This window comes from Dipodomys ordii, unplaced genomic scaffold (assembly GCF_000151885.1).
Source record: "Dipodomys ordii isolate 6190 unplaced genomic scaffold, Dord_2.0 Scaffold139, whole genome shotgun sequence".
NCBI lineage: Eukaryota > Metazoa > Chordata > Mammalia > Rodentia > Heteromyidae > Dipodomys > Dipodomys ordii.
In genome coordinates, this window is record NW_012267355.1 from 4105243 (window position 1) to 4113864 (window position 8622).

Genomic DNA, 8622 nt, shown 5'->3' on the forward strand with positions numbered 1-8622 from the left:
TTTTTTTTTTTTCTGGTGTGAGTCTGTGAATGTGTGTATGGAATAGGAGTGGTTAGGGTAGACAGTATAAGAGATCTACCCATTTATAAAAATATTCTCTATATTTTCCTCAACTAGGCCATGTTTTCCTTATTTTTTTTTCCAGTAAGTTTTATTAGAGCTATCTTCAGAACCATTTTGTTTTTGGCTTCTTGGAGAAGGCTATAGGATTTGATCAAGAAAGGGGGAAAAAAAAAGAAAAAAAAAGAATTTAGCTATGATGCCAAAAGTGGAAAGGAAGGTGGAAAAAATGAGCAAACAATAAAGAGAAAAAGAAAGTATAGCTAACTGACTACTCTCTTTTATATGAAAAGGACCAGAGCAAATTCACTTAGCAGTTTAGGGCCAAATTAGCCCACACCCAGGATAGAAATCTGAATTCCTGTTAATCCAGAACTGATGGACCTCTCTGGGGAGCCCTCAGCATTCTGAAAGTTTTTGTTGGGAGAATGGACTTCCAGACTCCATTCCTTTTAGAATCTCGCAGCTCAGCTTTTCCGGCTTTCACACTTTCACAATACTCTCACTTCAGGAAAGAAATTCAACACAATGGGCAGAGAATGAGACCATTTATGTTGCAAAACAAGAATCATCTACATTTACAAGCATATGAAACTGATAGACGTCTTAGAAGGAAACTTCCTGAAGTGACAATTGATTCCTTTCCTCCTCCTCCTCCTCCTCCACCTCCTTTTTCCAAAAATAAGGTGGCCTCTGGTGAGAACAATTTGAAATTTAACTTTGTCTCTGGTTTCAGTGACATCTGTGGATAGAGTATCTGTGTAATAAAAAATAATTCAAAAACCAGACAAGAACATACTGACCAATTTGGGCTGGTAACTACACCTGGAGAACTTCGGAATTTGCAGACACCAGCCCATTATTATATGAAAAGTCACAGGGACTTCTGCACTGCATTGCAGAGTTTACTCTGACCACCACTTCTAACCCTCCACATTAACAGTTACTCCTGATCATTTTCGGTACTCAGACCTTCTTTTTTTTTTGTTGTTGTTGGTCATGAGACTTGAACTCTGGGCTTGGGCGCTATCCCTCAGCTCTTCAGCTCAAGGCGAGTACTCTACCGCTTGAGCCACAGCACCACTTCCAGTTTTCTAGTGGTTTTTTGAGATAAGAGTCTCACGGACTTTCCTGCCTGGGCTGGCTTTGATCCATGATCCGAAGATCTCAGCCTCCTGAGTAGCTAGGATTACAGGCATAAGCCACCAGCGCCCAGTTTCTCAGACCTTCTTTTGTTGGACAAATATGTGCTGGCACTGATTAAGGACAAGGTATGGATTTGCTCTCAAGGATGGCAAACAAAGTTTTAGTATTGTCACCTTATCAAGCTATCAACTTTAGTGTCTGCAAGATGGTTTTCCTGCAACTCGCTGCTTTTGGACAAAGGCTTTTTGCTTTTGGATACAACACTGGGTGATTGGAAGGACAGAAAAACTCTTCCCTCTGATGGGGTTGAAGAGTTGGTATCCTAGTTTCCACAGTCTACTCAGGTTCTGGGATCACATCTCTGACGGTGTTTTCTGTTGTATTCCTTTAGTCTGGGATGCCATTCACCTTCCTAGCTGTGGGCAACTCCCAGTTTGCATTTCCTTTGCCGTGAGACTCATGGGAACATGTAGGAGCTGATTTCTTGGCTTCCATATCTTTAATTAATCTCTCATGGCAACAAGCACATCATTTAAACAGGTGCATTCATCCCACTACACTGGGAGAGTAGTGAGAAAGCCTCATGCTTTATAGCCAGGTGCTTTACTCTTGGGAGGGAGGCATTGACTCACAAGACCTCATCTGAGTTCCTGGGTGCCTTGAGGGTGTGTGCTGGCATGCAGTCCTCTGGGGGGGGGGGTGAAGGGCAACGCTCCTTCCTCCATGAGGGGCAAAGGTCCAGCTCCTGGTACTAGGCTCAGGTGATGGTTTTCAGGAAATGCCATTGCTCCTCCTCATTAATTGTGTAGAGCTATGCCTCAAGATTCCTTTTTGTGTTGTTTTTATTTTTTGGTCAGTCGTGGGGCTTGAACTTTGGGCCTGGGCTCTGTCCCTGCGCTCTTCAGCTCAAGGCGAGCACTCTACCGCTTGAGCCACAGTGCCACTTCTGTTTTTTGAGTGGTTTATTGGAGATAAGAGTCTCAGGGACTTTCCTGTCCGGGCTGGCTTTGAACCATGATCCTCAGATCTCAGCCTCCTGAGTAGCTAGGATTACAGAAGGGAGCCACCTGCGCCTGGCTCCTTTCTGTGTTTTTTAAATGAACCCCCACCTGGGCCTTGCTTCCTCTTTTGTTACCTTGGATGACTCTTTCAATCACTGATTAAAGGTTGCTAATTGTCCACATTCCCTAAGAGTTACCTTTAAGGTCATCTTCCTGTTGGGGGTTGGCTTCTGACTACAGCCTTACCTTCTATGCCCCTATGTCCTATATAAGTGCATGATGTTTTAATAAACTTTGTCTATACCCGCATGATATGGTCCCTTTCTGCCTACCAGACACTGAGTTCCTGGGTCTCACTGTGTGAACAGCAACACTTGACCATATGAGCATGCCTCAGCTCTTTACTTTTTTATTTGTGATGGTACTGGAGCTTGATCTCAGGGCCTAGTGCTTAGCTTTTTTTGCTCAAGGATGGCGTTCTACCCCTTGAATCACAGTTCTACTTTCAGGTTTGTTTGTTTGTTTGTTTTTCTGGTTAATTGGACAGAAGAGTCTTTATGGTACCAGTAGGGTCTTCTGGGGACTGTGAGAGGCTGCAAAAGATTGGAGTGGAAGACCCTTGTTGTGTGTGTGTGTATGTGTTTATCCTGTGTCTAAAGATACAGGATTATGAGTGCTTGACCTTTTGCATTCATTCCTGCCGAAAGACAGGAGAAGTCCTTGCATGTACTTATGTTGGTGAGGAAATTCCTGGATCCCTTTTGGCAACTTCCCTTTCAGCACTTCCTGATTTTTGTCTTCTACCCCTGGGAATGTGCTCTTCATCTATTTTCCTGTAAACCCCCTAAGTTTGCCCTGGGCTAATTTGACTATGTAAATAAAGCAGAAGTTGAGGGAATTATCTGGAGCTTAACCATATCTGATGGTTAAATTATTCCCAGCCCCCTGGTGTTAGTTGGACTATTAATTATTTAATGAACAATATTCTGAAATCTGGCATTGGGTATTTCTTCATCTATTGCCCCAGAATCTGCTAGTTGGAACAGGCAGGATTTGTCTTCCTTGGCTGGCTTCAAACCAGGATTCTCAGACTTCAGCCTCCTGAGTACAGAAGATTACAGGTGTGAGCTACTGACATTCAACTTCCAGTCCTTCTGCTGTAGCTGCTTTTCAGGGATGGACTATATTCTTTGCTAGGTAGGCCTGACTGTGATCCTGTGACTTCTGCCTTCTATGTAGGGTCAGGAGTACCACCCTCTGGCATTTAACTAGGCTGAGAGCACAGGTGTGACCCCATCACATCCAAATTTTTGTTGGTTTTAAGATAGGCTTTGGCTACCGTTTTGCTCAGATTGGTCTCCAACTATTATCCCCATTTTCTTCCTTCCTAGAGCTGAGACAACAGACCTGAACCACTATACCTGGCTAAATGACATTGTCAAAGTATCTGCATTCAAGAACGATTAAAGCAATGTTCTGCAGTAAATTATACTACCCTTTCACTGCTATCATTTAGCAAATAAAAAACTTAGGTTATTGGCAAATGGACCTGATTCCTTTTCATTGTTAAGTTTCTTCTTTTGTTGACTTTAAAAAGATTTACCAATATAAGTATGTTGGAAATTTTTATGTAAGATAATCCTAGTTGATAGAAAATAGTAGAAACCACTGATTGTAATCACCAAGATTTTTGACTTTATGTCTCATCTACAGGTAACCAGCAAGGATTTTATTATGTTTGGCTAAGCTGAGTAAAACTTTTGAAATTCTCCTTTGATCAGCCACACATCTCTCTGGTACGTAATCACAAAGCTTTAGTACTGTCTTGCACTAAGTTGAAATGCCACAAAAGAAAATTACATCATTAAAGAGGATTAAAATAAGAAGGTCTACCATGATTTCATTATTGTCAGTAAGTCTGGCCTACTTGGGCACAGGTGGCTCATGCCTCTAAAATCCTAGCTGTTTAGGAGGCTGAGATTTGATGATGGAGGTTCTAATCCAGCGTAGGCAAGAAAATCTGTAAGACTCTTATCTTTCATTAACCAGCAAAAAGCCAGAAGTGGAGGTGTGGGTCATGCACTCGAGTGATAGCTTGGATTGAAAAAGCAAAGTGAGAGCTCTTGAGGCTCTAAGCTCAAGTTTCAATACTGATTGGCACCATCAAATGACCTGAAACTCAAAATGAACTTGAAGAGGTTAAAAAACCAAACAAGAGGTTTTCTATCTTTCTACAGCTTAATTAAGATAAGACCTTATATTTAACATTCCTAGAAAGGCAAATTAAAATTAATGACATGGTCTCTTCTCTAGGGATGACCGAGTGTAGTGAGTATTGTGTAACATTTCATCTAGTGGTATGGAATCGTACTGAAAAGTCTTCTAAGTGTTTTTTTTTTTTCTTGTTGGTCCTGGAGCCTGAACTCTGGGCCTGGGCGCTGTCCCTCAGCTCTTCAGCTCAAGGCTAGCGCTCTACCACTTGAGCCACAGCACCACTTCTGGCTTTTTTTATATAGTGGTGCTGAGGAATTGAACCCAGGGCCTCATGCATGCAAGGTAAGCACTCTACCACTGAGCCACCTTCCCTGCCCCTAATTGTGAGTTTAAGAGTAGAGAAGTGAAGTGTTTAATGATGATCGCTTGATGCGAGAATGGCAGCGTGTGCACCATGTATTTTCTCATCTACTGTGAGACACTTAAGATAGTGTCATAAACAACTTTTCTGGCTTGCTCTGGTGTGCAGCTGATCAAATACGATTGCATGAAATCATAGGTATCATCATTGTTCCTCTACAAATGGAAAAAAAAAATAAGAGCAGGGTGTTGAGTAACTGGCCTGAAGCTGGTCAGATATGAATGAGTAGAGCTGGGGGTCCAACTGGAGGAACTGATGATTCTTTTACAGGATGTATTATTCTTTTCCTTGGCCTTGAAACCATTTTTATTTGCTATTAATTTTTTATTTTTGATGTGAGGAGTTGAGGCTGACTCCCTCACATGTGGCCTAGGCTGGCCTCCAGTTTACCATCTTCCCTCCTCAGCTTCCTGAGTGCCTGAGTATATAGTCTTGTGCTACTATATCCATCCTCATGCAATCATTCTTTTAAGGGAAGGAAGTAATACATAAATTTCAAAGGCTATGAGAATTTCAACGGTCAACCGGGAAGACTGGCTTGTTTCACTTAGACTATTCTGAATGTTGTGATGTAGGCCATTATTTCCTTCCTTTTAAAGACAAATTAGTAGTCTACTCTGTAGAGTGCATTTCACATTTTGCTATCCATTTGTCTATTGATGGGCATTTGGATTGTCTCCTTACTTGGCTATTGTAGATAATGTTGTTATGAATATGCACGGATGACTATTTCTTTGAGATACTTCTTTCAGTTGTTTTGAGGATACCCACTAGAATTTAATAACCTATTAATAAATGGATTGTGTCTCTAAGTTGAAAACTATGAGCTATAAGATGTGAAAGAGAGAAAGTGTAAACATTGTCAGCCAGGCACCAGTGGCTCACACCTGTAATCCTAGATACTCAGGAGGTTGAGATCTGAGAATCAAGGTTTAAAGCCAGCCCAGGCAGAAAAGTCTGCAAGACACCATTTTCAATTATTCAGCAAAATCCAGATTGAAGAAGTGGCTCAGGCGCTAGAGTTCCAGCAGTGAGCAAGAAAGCTGAGTGAGAGCAAAAAGCCCTGAGTTCAAGCCAAGCACACACACACACACACACACACAGAGTACACATGTCTCTAGTTTTTTTTATATTTTTTTATTGTAGAAATACCGTACAGAGTGGTTACAGTTACATGAGTAAGGTAATGAGTACATTTCCTATGGAGCATTGTTACCTCCTCCTTTGTTTTTCCCTTACCATCCCTTTCCTCCCCACCTCCCCACCTCATCTCTCTCCGCACCCCCCCACCCCCGCCAAGTTGTAAAGTTCATTTTCAACATAGTGTCTTGTACATTTCATTGTTATAATGGGTCAACCTGTATCCTTTCAACATTTTGTTGTTTCCCTTCCCCTCCCCAAATTAGAAAAATGTATATACAAGATGCAGGGCACCAATGTGTCTCTAGTTTTGATCTTGAGTGCTGAAGAGAATGGATACCACTATTTGATAGACCAGAAGAAGTTAGAAGGGGAAATGCCTAATAAATGACTACAAGCATGATGGCTAATATAAAAACATTTCAAGCCGGCACTGTTGGCTCACACCTGTCATCATAGTTACTCAGGAGGCTAATATCTGAGAATTGCTGTTCAAAGTAGGCAGGAAAATCTGTGAGACTCTAATCTCCATTAGCCATCCCCAAACTGGAGTTGTGGTTCAAAGTGGTAGAGCACTAGCCTTGAGCAAAAAGGCTCAGGGACAGTGCTCAGACCTTTATCCTCTCACTTAGACTTTCCTATCTCCTGAAGATACCCACTCCCCTAATGTTTATATATTCTGCAAGCCATACAACAGTCCATCCCATCTAAGAAATATCCCACTTGAAAAGGATTAATAGAAGGAGGAGTGAAGGGAAGAGGGAGAAGAAAAAGTAATAGAGCAAGGCATGAATTTGATGAAAGTACACCATATATATGTGTATATATCATACTAAGACCCCTTTTCCCCTTCATACAATTTATTCTTTTCTTTTCTTTTTTTCTTTTTGATCCGGTTGTGGGGCCTGAACTCTGGGCCTGGGCACTGTCCCTCAGCTCTTCAGCTCAAGGCTAGAGCTCTACCACTTGAGCCACAGCACCACTTTCGGCTTTTTTCTTTTTGCTTATGTGTTGCTGAGGAATCGAACCCAGGGTCTCCAGCATGCAAGGCAAGAGCTCTACCACTGAGCCACCTTCCCAGCTCCATACAATTTATTCTATTAAAAACTTTTAAACAGAATTAATGGAAGGTAATTTCTTCTAGCACTATAGGGTGATCTATTATGTATTTATATTAGAGTATAGTTTTATAACTTTACATCATCCCCAAGTGGTTTCATAATTTAAAAAAATCCCATTATAATAGAAAACATATTTTGAAAAGATTCATTCTCAATAAATACTAAATAATTCTAAACTAAATATTGGATGTAACTTTAATTACATATTTGAAAGAACAGGCTTCTAGGCCTAGGGTAAAATGACATGTGATATTCTGGATTTATTATCATAGGGAAGTCATATGATATTGAGTGATTTAAGGATTAGGTTAGGTTCAAAGGAAAATATGAGATGCCCATAAATCAGGGGTTCAAAGGAAAAAACTCTCTCCCTCCCTGCATCCTCTCTCTCTCTCTCTCTCTCTGCCTGGTACTGGTGTTTTATGCCTGTAATCCTAGTTACTCAGGAGGTTGGGATCTAAGGACAGTGGGTTGAAGCCAGCCTGGGCAGGAAAGTCCCTGAAACGCTCATCTCCAATTAATCAGAAGGGAACAAGTCAAGTGTGAATGAGAGGCCCTCAGTTTAAGCCTCTGTATCAGCACACACACACACATACACACACACACACACACACACACACACACACACACACACGAGTCACACAGACAGAAAGACAGACAGACAGACATAGATTACCTGTGTAATCTGCTGTGGTGAATGGCTTCATGTTGCCACAGCACTGGTCAGACTCAGATTTAGTGAACTTGTGAATGGAGTTATAAGACAAAAGTTGTTGTTCTCAGAGTCTAGCTAGACTTGGCTAGCTATCTCAAAATGCCCATTAGAGATTTCATTGATTTTGGCTTTCCAGGAAGAATCAATAAAGGGGTTCAGTGACCCTAAGTCTATTGGGATACTGAGAGGAGATTCTAGACTCTATAGGGAGGTGGCAAGCATAAATAATCAGTCCTGGTCAGACTATGCCCTGGTTGATCATTATCTCAGGATTGGTTGGGCAGGGCCTGTGATAAGAAGTCTTTGCTGACTGGGTCCAGGTTATATGTGTGTGTGTGTGTGTGTGTGTGTGTGTGTGAGTTGTAGAGCTTGAACTCAGGGCCTGTGTGCTGTTTCTGAACTTTTGAGGTCAAGGCTAGTGCTCTACCACTTTGAGCCACAACATCACTTCCAGTTTTCTAGTGGTTAATTGGAGATAGGGAGGTCTCACTGATTTCCTTGCCTGGGCTGGCTTCTACCCAGGATCCTCAGATCTCAGCTAGGATTACAGTTGTGAGCCACGGATAGCACTGGGCTCCAAATAGCCTTTTTATCTCAGTCTCAAGATGATTATCAGTCCGTAATATCCTTCCCTTTCAGGAATCTACTACAATGACAGCAAGAGAGAGGGGCTGGGAAGGTGGCTCAGTGGTAGAGCGCTTGCCTTGCATGCATGAGGCCCTGGGTTAGATTCCTCAGCACCACATAAGCAAAAAGAAAAAAGCCAGAAGTGGCGCTGTGGCTCAAGTGGTAGAGCGCTAGCCT